This window comes from Sceloporus undulatus, chromosome 2 (genome assembly GCF_019175285.1).
Source record: "Sceloporus undulatus isolate JIND9_A2432 ecotype Alabama chromosome 2, SceUnd_v1.1, whole genome shotgun sequence".
NCBI classification, from domain to species: domain Eukaryota; kingdom Metazoa; phylum Chordata; class Lepidosauria; order Squamata; family Phrynosomatidae; genus Sceloporus; species Sceloporus undulatus.
In genome coordinates, this window is record NC_056523.1 from 227,539,002 (window position 1) to 227,554,802 (window position 15,801).

At 45.4% G+C, this 15,801-nt stretch overlaps 1 protein-coding gene across 1 annotated transcript in view; it reads left to right on the forward strand.

Moving 5' to 3' along the window:
* The first annotated feature begins 11,580 nt into the window (after window positions 1-11,580).
* RAB3D (RAB3D, member RAS oncogene family) overlaps window positions 11,581-15,801 on the forward strand; it is a 46,144-nt gene continuing 41,923 nt past the window's right edge. The window contains exon 1 of the mRNA XM_042448927.1: window positions 11,581-11,643. The gene's annotated coding sequence lies outside the window, so the exon portion shown is untranslated. The remainder of the gene's footprint in view (window positions 11,644-15,801) is intronic.

Genomic DNA, 15,801 nt, shown 5'->3' on the forward strand with positions numbered 1-15,801 from the left:
AAGCGACGTATTTCGCTTTGTTATCTGACTCGGATCTTTTTTCCGAGCGTATTCGAATTGGACCCTCCTTTCCATTACAAACGGGTGCAAACCGACTTGGGGTTTTTTTACCCATTTTCTCGTTCCCATGAAATTTCTCACTGTAATTTGAAGGGACTTTTTGCTATCGTTCCCATTGGCCATCTGGAACTCTTTTTTTTTAACCAGCTGTCAAATCAAGTGCCTAGGCGCTTGAGGTTCACAGTGAAGTAAGTTACTTCAATGCATTTTGACAGGGCTATTTTTGTTCCCTGTTCCACTTTGCGTCTTCAAACCTGTTTTTGTCTGTGTGTGTTTTTAAAGCAAGTCAATCTTGATTAGGAGCTTATCCCCTGGGAAAGGGAGGAGGGCCTCATTCCCCCATGTCCCTTTGCCTCCCAGCTGTCCTGTGTCCTTCTCAGAGCCCCTCTGGGAAAGGGAGAAGGAGCCTCCATCCCCCTCCCCACATCCCTTTGCCTCCCAAGCCTTTCTGTGTCTTCTCGAGTCCCTCTAGGAAAGGGGGGAGAGGAGCCTCCATCCCCTGACATCCCTTTGCCTCCCAACCTCGTCCCTAGAACCGCTAGGAAAAGGAGAAGGAGCCTCTATCCCCGACATCCCTTTGCCCTCCCAAGGTGTCCGTGTCTTCCTAGAGTCCCGCTAGGAAAAGGGAGAAGGACCCTCCATCCCTTGACATCCCTTTGCCTTCCAAGCTGTCTGTGTCTTCCCAGAGCCCCTCTATAGTAAAGGGAGAAGAGCTCCTTCCCCCCCAGTCCCTTTGCCCTAAAAAAGGTTTCAATGGCTCTCTCCACATGTCATCTATGAATGTGGAGCAGGGGGAGGTGTGCAGGGGGCGTAATAGTTTACCACATTGGAGGTCATGTAGCAATTTGATTTTTTGGATACCCGACAGAGGGCTCCGCCTTACCACTGCCTCCCCTCCACCGGGGAGGAAAAGGCTATGTGAATGGGAGGGGGGGGATGGCGCCGGTAATGCAGGAAGAGAACAAAGCGTGGTGACATCCCCGGCCGCCCCTTGGCACTGCTCCTCCCCTCCCCACGTTCCCGAATCAGACACCTTGCCTTCCCATTCATTTGCCCTGGATCAGACACGGGAGGTGCAAGAAAACCTCCAGAAAGTGCGTCAAATTAACCCAGGTTCAAACCCCCCCCCCGGTTTGAGTTTTCCCTGAAAAAATCGATTTTATGGGGATCCGATTCCGCATTACAATGGGAACGACATTGATGTTAATGAGGAATTGACACATGCGCCCTCAAAGGGAACGATGTTCCCTAATTCCGCGTCTGATCGCTTATAAACAGTGGAATGGGGCCCAATGAGAAAACACAGCATGCTAATGATATTTAGCAAGCAGGATTTGATCTATTATGCTAGATTTTATCTCTTATCCCCTCTGTTGGTAAAAAACGCTTCACGATTCCACGTGTTGGGCAGTGATACATAAATCTCTTATTATTTCTTATTATCTTATTATTATTATATTATTAAATGGATCAGCAAAATACTCTCTTACTGGAGTCTCATTTGCAGCGAGCAATATTCGACGTTTGTATCCCCCTTTCCAATGTTTAGAATTTTTTTTATGTGGATCTTGAAAGACCTTGTATAGCATTTTTTCTTTAAAAAAGTGGGAGTTCTATTTCAAAATTCCCAATCAATCTCTTTATTAATTTTTTTCTGAGGCTTGTCATTCTCTGCCAATTTCAGCCTGGCATAGTTTTTTACTAACAGTAAAGGATCATTGGAGGTCTTGCTAAATTCAGTCTTAGAAAAATGTACGACACTGGAAGGAAACAAACGACTTCTATATCCTGGATCCATCAACAATCAGATGGAGGATTGCATTCCCGGGCCTCAGAAGAAGACTAGGACTGGGAAAGTCAGCTCTGAAAGAACCAGATACGATCATAAAAATGCAAAGCTATAAAACATGAACACTAAAAAAAAAAGCATCATCACACCACTGTATTTTCCCCACAACCATCCATGCATGTGAGAGGATAGTGAAAGAGAACTGACAGAAAGAAACTCGCTCATTGAGATGTTGTTCTAGCGAGGAGTGCTGAAGACACTATGGTGGTCAGGCGGACCATGGATCTGGACATAGATCAAGTCTGAACTCTCCCTAGAAGCCAGGCTGATGCACCACCATCAGCTGTTTCATATTTGGTACATTTATAAAACGGCACCAACTTACTAGAGAAGCCAATACTGATTAGAATGGTCGAGGATAGGCGAAAAAGAAAAAGAGGTGGACCACATACAGCTGGAATACATTAGTTCAGGCGACAACAGCTCAAAAACTGAAAAAGTATGCAGAACGGTGGAGGCTTTCTAGGCGCTTGGAGAGTGTTTCACCATGGTGTTCACTCTGAGTAGTAAGAAATATACATTAATTTTCAAAATCCTAACATGTGTACACTGTGAGGAAGGTGAAAACCCTCCAGGGGCTCTCGGTAATCTGCCTGGAGGGAAAAAATTCCTTCCTCGACGCAAAAGTGGCCTGCCAGTGCTACCGTGGGAGTTCAAAGTAACGTTTATTTGCTCGTAAAGGCCATGAAAATGCGCTTATTCCAAAAAGCAAAAAACAATTTAAAACAACGGCACAGAATAAACAGGAAACACAATGTCCCAGCATTTAAGTGCCGTTAAAATCGTTAACTGTTCAAAAGGCCCAAAAGGACAAAGAGGACATATTTCCTGGATATTAGTAAAAAATACAATATAACATAAATCTCATTAATACTTGGCTTCATTGGCCAATTTATGGAATTTTATTACCTCTATCTTTCTACTATTTTGCAGCCGGGCAAAAAGAACACTCTTATCGTGACATCGTTGTTGGTGTCACTCAAAAAGCGAATGGATCCAAATCAACCGGAGCGCTCCCACTTTGTTTTGTCAGCAAGGGTGCTAACAATTTTCTTTTCTAGAGTCACTGTACACCGGAACAACTTAACAAGTAGCGAAACAATATTTATCCACCAGGGCTGGATGCATATGGCATAGTCTGTTTAAAAGGCACTTTGTTGTTGCGTCCATCTCGAACCTGCACGAGTAGGCATTACTTGAAGTGTAGGCTCAGTGAAGGCAATTCTGAAGTAGGCGACTTGAGTTTAGTCACAATATCTGGCTCTTAAAATGTTCTGTCTTCAAAAAGAGAACCAAAAGGAAAATTGTGAGGTCCTAACTGGACTACCGATCTTTTGTGAATCAGTCCAAAAAGGAATTATCTTAAAAGCCTCTTATCCATGCCCTGGGCATGTCAGCAAGGACCACAGACCACCTCTGCCAACTCTTGTCCGGCCAAACTTATTCTCACTTAAGTCTCAAAGGAATAAGCCTTTTTCTGATCCACAGTGTTCATTTCTGGGCACCACTTACCTGTGACAGTTTCCTTGAAGTTCCATTCTGTTGAGTTATGTTGTCAGTTATTCTTAATATTCTGGAATCACAGGTTTCATCTTGTATATCATTTACGTTCTGCTAGTTCTTTGACTTAATGTATCCTGTGATGTTTGGATGCATTAATGGGCTTTCTTGATGACCTCTCTCATTTATCTGCGAAACCTGTTATATAGCAATGAAAACAAGTTGTTATATAGTGTTTATCAGTGTTGAAAGAAAAGGTGTGAGATTACAATGGCTTCCAGAATTTTTAAACACCAAAAACTTGCTTACCTTTTAGTGCAGATGGGATGCTTTGACCCACATATTCCGCTTTCTTGTATAGTGCAGCTTCATCCTTCTGTTGACATCCAAGTCTGCAACGGATGGAGGAGAAGAAGCATCAAAGCCAGGCTGTTGGTTTGCAGCACAACTGGAGGAAGGGACATGGGAATGTGTTTCATTCATTCTTAAGTTCTGCATCCCACAGGATCGTTTCTGGAAATCACTCACCTTGTGACCGTTTCCTTGAAATTAACTTCTGTTAAGATGTTGTCCGTCGTTCTCAAATGTTCTGCATTCACAGGGTCATTCTGCCTCATTCATTGTGTTAGTGTCCTTTGAATGACTTCTGTCAAGGTGTTTTTTTTTTTTAACATGCATTCATGGGTTTTCAGCTGACTGTGGATGACACTTCATGCAGGCTTTTGCATGGGTCCTCCACAAAGGGAGCTACTTAGGTGGTGCGGAGAATACAAGACCTGTGTTTTAATGGACTTTCTCTTTTGTCTCATTAGAGGAGCCGAAATCCTTGAACTTACTTGTTGTGTGCATGGCGAAGAAGAGGGATAGGAAGCGATCTGCCGATATTTCCTTTCAGCCTTCCTTGCCTCAGCTCACACTTGCTTAGGAATGTCTTCATCCTTTTCGTTTCTTGTGGATCCAACTGGATGCTGCAAGTGAAGGGAAGAAGGAAAGATGATGTTTACCTTCAGGCTCAAGCAAAAAAGTGACTACAAGAGATAGAGAAGAGATAAAGTCAAGGGGAGGAGGATGTGTAAGAATACCTCAGTGGTTTTTAAAGGCTCTTTGATGTTTTTAGGTTCAGATGGTCCTGTCGTTCTGACATCTTGCTGGATGATATTGTCAGTGATTAACTTAAATATAAGTTTCTGCCATTTTCCTTCAGGCCGTAGATCCACCGGCTTTCTGAGACATATTGAGCTCTCAATGTTTCTCGCTTCAAAGCATCTTCCTACACTGTTCATATCTCGCTGAGCCATTGCTGTGTTCTTTATTTGCGTCCAACGGACTCAATAAGATTCACCTGCAGATAATATATGATCCATCAGTCATTAAATACATGTAATACGAATGCTTCCTCTGGTTGTTTAGAAGCTTTGGTTAAAAAAACATCTTCCTACAAAGGTGAACCTGGTGATTGTTTGGCTGAAAGTATTGTTTATGTGTCATCCTGCATTATTTTCGTAGTGTGAATGGGGGACCTCAGACTTGACAGAAGTACTTAGCCCTCCGTCTCTTCCGTGGCAAACTAGATTCATCACCGAAGTGGTCCATGTCCAGAAGTACATGTATAAGGCTATCATTTGCAAATTGGTGCAGCAGTACTTCAACATTTCCCATCATTCTGAGATCAAACAGCTACAATTTTTCTGGGATGCATTATGTAGGTGGTTTGTTGATGTCCCTCATGCTAAAAATGCAAGCACGCTGTTACTCATAGTCTCAGGTATAATTTCCAACGTTTTTGCCTTGCTTGAAGTTATACCAGCACCTTTTAATTGTGAGTGTCAGGAAGCTCTTCCTGCAAAGCTCTTACCTGGGGACAATCCCTTTGATTGGCTTTCTGGATCGATATACCCAAACTCTTTCCTTCGTTCAATAATAACAAATCATTAAAAAAACATCGTGTGCAATACTTACAATCCATGGAAAAAGAATGCTTGGTTGGAAGCAGCTTCATTACTGCTGCTCTAGCTTGCTTGCTATTGGACTGAATCCTATAGACATCACCCACCTTTAGGGTTGCCATCCTGGGGACCTCCAAACGGGGGAAATGTAGGAAAGTTTAAAAATGTAGGACTTTTTTGGGGGTTTTGTTTCCTGGCCCGGAAATTAAAAAAAAAAAAAGGTCCTACATTTTTAACCTTGTCCAAGGCCTGCTGGGCGGGAGACGCGTCCTCCAAGCCCCACCAGGCTAGGAGGACTCCACGATCGCGGAGCCCATCCGGCTGGCTGGGGTTGGCAGGCAGCGTCCCAAGCCCCATCCAGGCCTGGGAGGCGCGAGCGGTAGCCCCCACAGGGCCTGGTTAGCTTGGGAGGAAGCGTCCTCCAAGCCCCAGCCAGCCTGGGAGGACTCCGCGATCGCGGAGCCCCCCCAGGCCTGCTGGGGTGGCAGGCAGCGTTTCCCCCGCCCAGCCGCGGGTAAGCCCCTAGCAGGCCTGGGAGGATGCGATCGCCCATCCGGGCCCGCGGCTCCGGGAATTCCCCCGCTCCCCTGCGCCCGGCCACCTCCCCGCCTTCCTCCTCCTCGCGGAGGAGGCTGCCTCTTCCCCTTCGCTCCTCCGCCGGCTGGGGAGAGGGGGCGGAGGGGAGGGTGGGCGGGCGCGCGGGGAGGCACTGCCTCCAGCTTCGCCTCCTGCGCCCCAGGCGCTCGCTGCCCTCCTCTTCTCCTCCGCCTCCCCCGGGTGGAGGAGAGGGGCAGCGAGGCTGCAAACCGGGGGGCTCCTGTTTTGGGGCTGCACCCGTGCCGGAGGGGCCGGGGCCCCCAAAATCAGGAAGTTCCCGGTTGCAGCGGGTTATGGCAAGCCTACCCACCTTTGCAAATATGGTGAAGCACATTCGCAACATGCAAGAAAGATGGCAAGAAAATTGAAGCAAGGCTTTCAGACAGTGAAACTGAGGAAAAATACTCAACTAGCGGATGTTCCTCGAGTGCCAAAAGCCTTTGAATTTAAGGATCAACATTAATACATTGAGCACTAGAACACTGAGGACCAAGAAGACACTGGTTCCATTCCAGTCCTCCCAGCTGACCAGCACCAAACAGTCACTGGAGAAGAAGCTTCCGCACATTGGCTTCCTTGCTCTTTAAATCCATGAGCAGCTTCACCATGATCGCCTTTTCTTCTCACCTCTTTTCTCACCACATGGCCTGTCTAATTTGCCATCTTCTCCAGTGCCCTTTCTTTCCTCTACCAATTCTGATGTATTTCTTTGCCCCCTTCTGATTAGCTTATTGTTTTAATGTGGCTCTTCTCTTCCTTCTTCTTCCTTCCTTCCTTTTCAGTCTTCTTCGTGTTCTTTTCTTCTTCTTTATCACCTTCTCTCCATTCTAAAATGGCACGATGAGGCTTTTTGCTTTCAACTCATCAGTCAGGCTTCATCTACACTGCAGAATTAATGACTTTAAGTGTTATGGTGCAGTGCTATAGGTTCTGGGGTTCTAGTTTGTTTGTGGCACCAGACTTCAAATACTAGGTGCCACAGCAACTGCAAATCCAGAATTCCATAGCAGTGAGCCATGGCAGTTAAAGGGATCTTAAAATGTGTTAATTCTGCATGCCGATGCAGCCCCTGAGGGGTCTGGAGCAGCAGCTTTTGAAGGCGGGACAAAACACGCACGTGGTTGAGTTCTCCAACTTGTAGTATAGCAAATATACATATATATCTATTTCCCTCAAGCTTACTCTTCAACTAATAAAACCCATTAGGGAGGACCTCAGAGAGCAGTACTATATTTGGATCCTCTTTGGTTTTTCTCTTTGGACTTCTTCTCTTCCCAAGGATCACTGGGTGGGTTACAGACCGCCGCTTTGCGGTGTCTCCGCCGGTTGTCCGCGGGGAGCCGGAGCCTCACATGGCGCGGCTCCTGTGCGGGCCGAAAAAGAAGCTCCAAAATGGAGCTTCTTTTAGAGACGCGTTTGGACGTAGTGAGGTGCCAGGGGCGCACTCATACGTCACAAAGGACGCGGCGCGTACGGACGCTCAGCGTCCGATACGCAAAGATGGCGCCGGCCCTTAGGGGGCGGCCCATCTTGATTGAAGGATCCGTATTAGGCCCAGGGGCTCTAGAAGGACCCCTTTTTAAAATGGGACGTCGGACGTCCCAAATGCCGGTTTATAACCGGCCACTGTTTTCCACAAGCCCTGTTTTACTTTCATCTTCCTTTCTACCATTTGGCCTACTCTTGGATGTGTCAATGCTCTTGACTGCCAGGCGGCTGACCCAAGAGATGTTGCTGCCTGAGCGATACACCAATGCCACCTTCCACTCTGGGAAATGACGGGTGCCAGCTAGTGAAGGCATTTGGGACCCACAGGCAAAAAAAATCCCACAAAAAACAACCACCCTCTTCCTTTTCCTAGAATGAACCTGGAAAATGATTCCAGTGTAAGACATATATTCAACCATTGGCTGCCCATTCATGGTCCTTATTGCCTCAGCTGTTAACTGTTTGTTGAGCTCCCTGCGAAACCTTTAACTGCCACAGAACCAAGAGGCGCATCATATGGAAGTTCATGTGCATCATCCATGCCTTGTGTAGGCCACACTGGATTGGCTATGGCATCCTTCAAGTGTCCCTTGGGATGGTGGGCATATTTGGCATATCTTGGAAAGAGATAAAAACAGTTCTTCCGTCAGCTACATAAACTTAAACAGAGGCAGCCATCTGTGTTCAGCCATGTAGCAAAGTACTGCATAAACAACATCCAAAATCCACAAAACAGTGTACAGTGGGGCCTTGTTATCCAATAGGGTTTGGTTCCAGACCCCCTGTGGTACCCAAATCTATGGATGCTCAATCCCATTCGATACAAGAGCCGAGCAAATGGAGTCCCTTATAAAATGGCAAAATCAGGATTTGCTTTTGGGAATTTATACTTTTCTGGAATATTTTCAAGCTGTGGATTCTTGAATTCCTGGATAAGGAAGACCCTGTGCTTTGTGAATTTTGCTTGGTCCAAACAAGGTATCGGTGTTTTGTGGATTTTGGATATTCTTGTAAAATACAACCTTAGTTTTCAAAGCTCTCACAGGAGTAAGATCCTCATTTGTTGTCCCCTGAATTACCAGTGCTTTGTGTTCCGACTCTAGAGTAAATCAAATATTATCTGCCAGGGCTGTTCCCAGCTATATTATTATTATATTAACTTATATCCCACCTTTCTCCCAATGTAGAAATTCATGTTGTACAGAAGAGTACAGGAATATGCATTTCATAGGTAAGATTCAGCTTTGGGGGCTGGCAATTCCAGATGTTGCAGCTGGACTACAATGTCCATAGTTCTTCATCACTAAATAGATAAAGGCCTCATTCCCACTACCTTTTAAATACAGTGGAACCTCGCCATACGCGGGGGATCCGTTCCAGATCCTGCCACGTATGGCGATTTCCGCCTATGCTCGAGCCCCATTGTAAACAATGGGGCTCGTGCACGGCGGCGCGGAGGTGCGCGGGGCGCAACGGGCGCGCATGCGGCGCAACGGGCGCACACACCCATTCAACTGAATGGGATGAGCTGCCCCTTGTGCCCCGCACGCGCTCAGCGGCTTGAGCGCGTACGCTCAAAGCCGCTTATAAAAAGTCCGCGTATGCGGAGGCCCCACTGTATGACCGTGAATCGGTTTGAACTGGTTCAAACAACCCTGGTTCCAACATAATCCAAGCCGCTGAAGCAATTCTGAGAGGGGGGCATGCTCTAGACCCATTTAACCCGTTGATGTTTTCCGCTTCTTTTTCGATAAATCAAGTCTTCGCAAGTGTGAACCACAAGTGGATCAGAATCAATTCAAATTTCCCCTTCGGCCGGTTGGAACCGAATCTTTTACAATCAATTCATGTGAATGGGAACCACAAGTGGGTTATTTTGGAGGGAAAAAATGCGATCGGGGTAAATAAGGTGGGAACAACACTCTGCTGTTTAATCGATCCCTTGATTAGGATCGCACACCAATTTATCTGTAAGTGGGAATGGGGCCAAATAGTTACTACTTTGATGGGAAGGTAGCCACATTCGGTGGAGTTATGCTAGGCACATGACCATGTCTTCGGACAGTCCTTTCGTCTTGACCAGAACTTGCACACAGTCCTTTCATCTTGACCAGAACTGAGTCTTGCAAAACCAGAGAATTCTCACCCTCCTCTCTTACCTGGAGATGATCCATGAAAACTGGAAAATTTGGGCTAGGCCCTGAGATCCAGCAACCCTATCTAGAATTTCCAAGCCAACATGGCCACCTTGGGAGTTGCGAGCCAAAATAGCAATGTTTCTAAGATACGGATGCTGTTCAAGTGATGACACCAGAGGCAACAAATAGGTGTAGTAGCTATTAGCTTTATTCATTTATTTTTGCAGTTATTGTTTCAGCTTATACTCTTTAAAAAAAAAAATAAAAGGAAAAAATTGAAAGCAGTTTGCAGCAATTTTAAAATTGCACAAAACACTCAGGAATGTCAGAAAGTTTAAAATGCATCTTACATAAAAATTGCAGCTAGTCCAATCCTCCAAGAGCCCTCCCTCCAGTCCATCTGCCTTGGTCCAGGCCTCAGAGGGAGAGAAGAATGCTGGACCTGATCCCCTTCCCCTCACCATTCCCTTCTCCTTTTGTGTCGTGTCTTTTAGATTGTAAGCCTGAGGGCAGGGAACCGTCTATTATCCCCTCTGTTGTAAGCCACCCCGGATTCTCAGTGACTGGGCGGCATATAAATAAATCCTATTATTATTATTATTATTATTATCATCTAACCAATCCAATTCTTTTGATGGTGAATGAGGCTTCTCTCATGGGAGAGATCTCAAAGAATGGCTCCAGAATGAAAAGGCCATAGTAATGACCACATTAAACCATTCCCGATCTCTTTGACAGCCATCTCGGAGGAAGCTTTATGAATCAAGATGAAGCCAGAGGATCGAACCCTGGTCTCCAGAGTCATAGTCCAGCACTGAAAGCACTACACCAGTGGTGGAGAACCTTTTAGCGACTGAGTGCCCAATCTGCAACCCAAACCCCACTTATTTATTGCAAAGTGCCACATCCCTCTGGATTTCTAATGACAAACTCTAGTGAAGTCTGTGTTGGGAAGATGGTGCGTGTGCCCAAAGAGAGGGCTCTGAGTGCCACCTCTGGCACGCGTGCCATAGGTTCGCCATCACTGCACTACATCATGTTGGCGCTCAACCTAACTAGCAAAATTAAAACTATCTCTTTAAATTACAATACTACATTGCACACAACCTAAGTTCAAGAAAGAAGGAAAGATTACATCTGCACTGCAGAAATGATGCAGTTTGACACTGTTCCAGCTGCCATGGCTCCATACTATGGAATCCTGGGGTTTGTAGTTTGCTGTGGCACATTAAAAAACAAACAAAACAAAACTAAGGTCCGAAACACACGGTAGAAATAATCCAGCTTGATGATGCTTTAACCGTCCTGGTTCAATGCTAGGGAATTCTGGGAACTGTGGTTTTATGAAACAATTTGGTTCAAACCCGCCCCAATTCTTTGGGGAGAGGCTGGCTATAAATACTATTATTACTGTATTAGCCTTCTCTGCCTGGTGCCACAAGAAGCAGGGATCCTGCAATTCTCAGGAACCCCTAGTCCTGAGCCAGGGCAGACCAAACTGTAGGACAACCGCAGGACAAAACTCAGTCCAAAATGTAGGACATTTAAGGTCCTCCCTTTTCCTAAAATGTCCTACATTTTGGGCTGAGTTTTGTCCTGCAGTTGTCCTACAGTTTGGTCTCGAATTTGTTCCACATTTTGTCCCTGGTAATAGGGGACAATTATGGCAACCCTACGTAGACTGCAGCCATGGCAGTTCCAAGTGGCTGCCCAACTGTGGATGATTTCTTCAGCTGAAAAGTCAGAGGGCACCTGGTGCCACCCCAGACAAGCACCCCACCCAAACTCCCAGCCCCAGGACTCCAAAAGATGGGGCTATGATGGTAGTGAAAGTGGGATCAAAAGTGCACTAAATCTGCAGTGTGGCAGCAGCCCAAGCAAAGGCAAGGCAGGAGGAGGAGGAAGCCAGGCCCCTCCTTGCTCCACTTTACTGGCTGCCTGGCATGGATGGGAGGGACTGCTTGCCTGGCTGGCTGGCTGCTGGTGCTGCTGCAAGAGAGAGGCTTCCTCCTGGCAGCCCTTCCCTTCCCTTGCAAAGAAGGCACTCCTGCTGCTGCAAGCCAGGGACCAGGCACCCAGGTAGGTAGGTCCCCATTACCTCCTCTGCCAGGCTGGCCAGGCATGTCCTCCTTTCCCAGGACCTGTCCTCCATTTCAGCCCTTTGCTCCAGGAGGGATCCCAAAAGGTCCTCCATTTAGAGCAGGACTGAGGAGCATGGCTTGATAGTTCTAGGAATCTTTGGGGGGCTTTTTGAGTTGGGCTTTACCTGGGGGGTCCTCCATTTTGTGGTCCCTTGTCCTCCTTTCCCATGGCATGTTTTCCATTTCTGCCTTCTGTCCAGGAAGAAAAGGTCTTTCCTTTTGAGCATGACATGAAATGATATTTCCATGAGTGTTTTCAGCTTCTATTTGGGAAGATCCTCAGTTTCCTACATTTTGAGGTGCTTTGTCCTCCTTGGCAGTTAGGGCATCTAGTCAGTCTGAGTCAGGGTCCTTTTCCAGGGCATGTCCTCCATTTCCACCTTCTGTCCAGGAGGAATTCCAAAGTGTACTCCATCTGGAGCATGATTGACATTGTTTTAGCTTTTGTTGGTCATGTGTCCTACATTTATTTTACTTTGTTTTGGAATGGCCTACATTTTGAGGTGCTTTGTCCTCCTTTGTGCTTATGACATCTGGTCACCCTGACTAGGGAGCAGAGGGACTAGATATCCTCCTAACCACCAAGGTGGGGCAAGGCACTACAAAATGTAGGACCTTCCAGAATAACAGGAGGATATGACCAAGCAAAAGCTCAAAATACTCCTAGGAGTTTATCACACTTTTCACAAATAAAGTGAAAATGGCGAGTAATTGCACAAATGATTATCACACACAATTGCACATATAAAGGGATATTGGAAATGCACCATCGCTGAAATCCCGAGCGTTAATGCGTCTTTGTGACTACTTTAATGGCGGGTTTTGTGCGACATCGTGTGAAATTGTTTTGCGTAATTACATGAGTTTTCTTCCATATTCATGGGATAAACTCCCAATCTCCTTCATGTGATAAACTCTATGAAATAGGAATGCCTGCTTCTTAGTCCTGTTCCAGATGGAGTACCTTTTGGAGTTGAAAAGGGCGGGCATGTCCTGGAAAAGGAGGACCTCTGATCACCCTGCCTGGGAGGGACCCCCTTTTCCTCTTTTGGGAAGAGATTGGTTTGGGAAGCAGAGGAGAAAGGCAGCTCTACTCCACTTTGCACAGAGAGCCCTTGAATCCAGATTAAGTAGCCAGAAGGAAAGGCCACCCCATTGCTCACCTTGGCCACCCCATTGCTCACCTCTCTTGGCCACAGAAGGCAACCCTTTTGCCAACAAAAGGGTGCCTTTGTGGCTTAACACCTCCTTCCAACTTGGAGATCAGGAGCCAGATGTGATGCTTTGAGGATAGGGAGGAAGAGCATTCATGCACCAGTTCAGGGTTGACCAAATCAGTGTTGGCCAAAAAAAAATTGACTTTCTGTTATGCTTGTAGTGTTCAAAGTCAGAGCTGTGTTAGTCTGGAAAAAAGTATTTTCTCAAAGGTGGGACTAGAGCCCTTTGCATATTGCTGTGCTTGCAATTCACTGCCCTTGTTTGAACATACAAAGGTGCTCTTTTGCACCTCTTCTTTCCTGGCAAAAAGAGAAGGCTGGATAGTTGGGGCTTTGGGTTTTTTTCCAATGGTGTGTGAGAGTTAATATACCAAATAGCTGAAGATGCTTCCCTTAACTTTTATTCCAATTCTGAATGCTGGGTGTGTGGTAGCCTCTGCTGAACAAATGTGTAGAAGAGAAAAATCTTGTGGGAGGCTTTGGATGAATTTTGGGTCCAGTTCTGGGAAGGAATGGGGGAGGTGAGCACATCTTGGCCATACTCTGTTCCGCAGTGTGAGGTACGCACTACTAACCAGAAAACATATTCAGAAGTACTTGTGTTGGCCATTTGGCAAAGGTTAATAGCATCCAAAATCTAGAAAACAGTGATACCTTTAATTGGCCAACCAAAATGTACAAAATACATGATGCAAGCAAGCTTGCATCATGTATTTTGTGCATTTTGACTCAAAAATTCATCCAACAGTGATACCTTTATGGGACCAAGCAAGATCCACAATATGCCTGTTGCAAGCTTTCAAAGCTCCACTGGCTTCTTCATCAGGCAAAAGGTGTTAAAAACCATACAGAAGCAGAAAAAAACTGAAGATGTTAGTCCTAGGCCTGCATTTTCTTTTTTGGTTCTTACTTCAGATGGTATGGAATATTACTTGCAGGCTTGTACCTCCTCCTTCTGGCCCTGTGGATACTGGGAGATTCTTAAGGTCCAGGAAATTTAACATCTGTTCGCAACACACAAAACATATACTTCCTTTGCAATCCAGTATGTCTCCATCCTTTGTGAGGCCACAGGCCTTTGTTAGGCAGAGGAACCTGAATTTCTCAAGAGCCCTCTATGCCAGTGATGGTGAACCTTTTAGGGGTCGAGTGCCCAAACTGCAACTCAAAACCCACTTATTTATTGCAAAGTGCCATGTCCCTCTGGCCTTCTAGTAACAAACTCTGTGCTGGGGTGATGGCACATGTACCCACATAAAGGGCTCTGAGTGCCACCTCTGGCACGCGTGCCATAGGTTCGCCATCACTGCTTTATGCTTTTGCATCGCCATCAGGAAAACTTTAGGATGTGTCGAGGTAAAACATACATTTTGTGCCTTTTGGTTGGCTCATTGTTTTCTGGATTTTGGATGTTATTGTATTTTACTACCCATCAGAGAGAATGTTTATCTCCCTGGTACTGAAAAACCTGCCCCACTGATATGTGCAGCTCATTCTGCTGCAAAAAGCACAAGAATGGCGTGGGCCCAAAATTTTGCAACCAGTTGGCAACTCTGCCCATTGCTTCAGGAGCTGAAGGTCTGATGCAGAATTTGCTACCAGGCAGAAGCTGGATGTGTATCCCAGTTGGTGATTGCGAAGGGGTGGGCAGGGCACCTGCAAAAAGGAAGGCCGCTTCCTGGCTTTCAGGAACTGAAACGTGGCGTTCCTCATGGCAGGATAGCTTGGGTGGGGTAACGCAAATATCCTACCTACTCTGTGTGTGCCAAGATTTGTGCTCCTTTTCATCTCAGTTTAATTTCTAACAACTGACACTTCCGGTAGGCTTTAAAAAAAAAAGATCTACCCTGGAGGCTCAGGATTGCTGCAAAAAGATATATGCTGTAACAGCAAATTAGATGAGATCTTGTAGCACCTTTGAAACTACTGAAAAAATAAGTAGGCAGCATGGGCTTTCGTAGACTTGGGTCTGCTTCCTCAGATGCGTTTGGTGGAGTGGAAGCCAGGGACAGACCTGTATAAGTCATTTGTGTGTGAGAATGTCAATTCAAATTCAAAAACCTATGGGTATGGAAATAAGGTGGCAAGATCTCTTTACGTACTGATGTTCCTGACTAGCAATGGCTGTATCTTTGAATTATAGCAAGTTAGATGAGTTTCTCAGCAGTAAAATGACATACAACAAAATCAGCACTCAGCTAAGGCTATTTTTCTTTTTTACCAGGGTGGTAAAAAGTTTTTAAAAGCTGTATCCTCGGGAAAAAGTCTAGAATTAAAATCAAAGTAATGCAAGATGTTAAAGAAAGAGGAGGTTTGGCTGTCCCTAACCTTAAATTATATTATGAAGCAAACTGTTTAGTGTGGTTAAAAGAATGGATGACATTAGCGGATAGAAAATTAATAGAATTAGAATCAGAGGGTCTCAAATTTGGATTACACACAGTCCTACTCTATGAAAAAGAAAATTTGGATAGAGCAATAAACAAGCATTGCATCAGAAATCCCCTGTTAAATACTTGGAAGAAATATAAGGGAAGAATCATGACTGGCCTCCCAAAATGGGCCTCCCCATTAGAAGCTCTATACAAAACAGAGATGTACAGGGAAGGGGATTGGTCCATATATAAAGATTTATTAACGATAAGAGTAAAAAAAAAATTGAGCTTAAAACACATGACGAATTGAAATCGATAGATATAAATTTAAACTGGTTTGAGTATTGGCAAATTCAAGGAAGAACTAGAGATGATTTAAAAGAGTGGGGAATATTAGATAGGAAATCCGAATTAGGGGACATATTATGTGTGAAAGAAAATAAAAGAGGGTTTATGGGAAAGGTATATAATCTATTATTAACCTGGCATA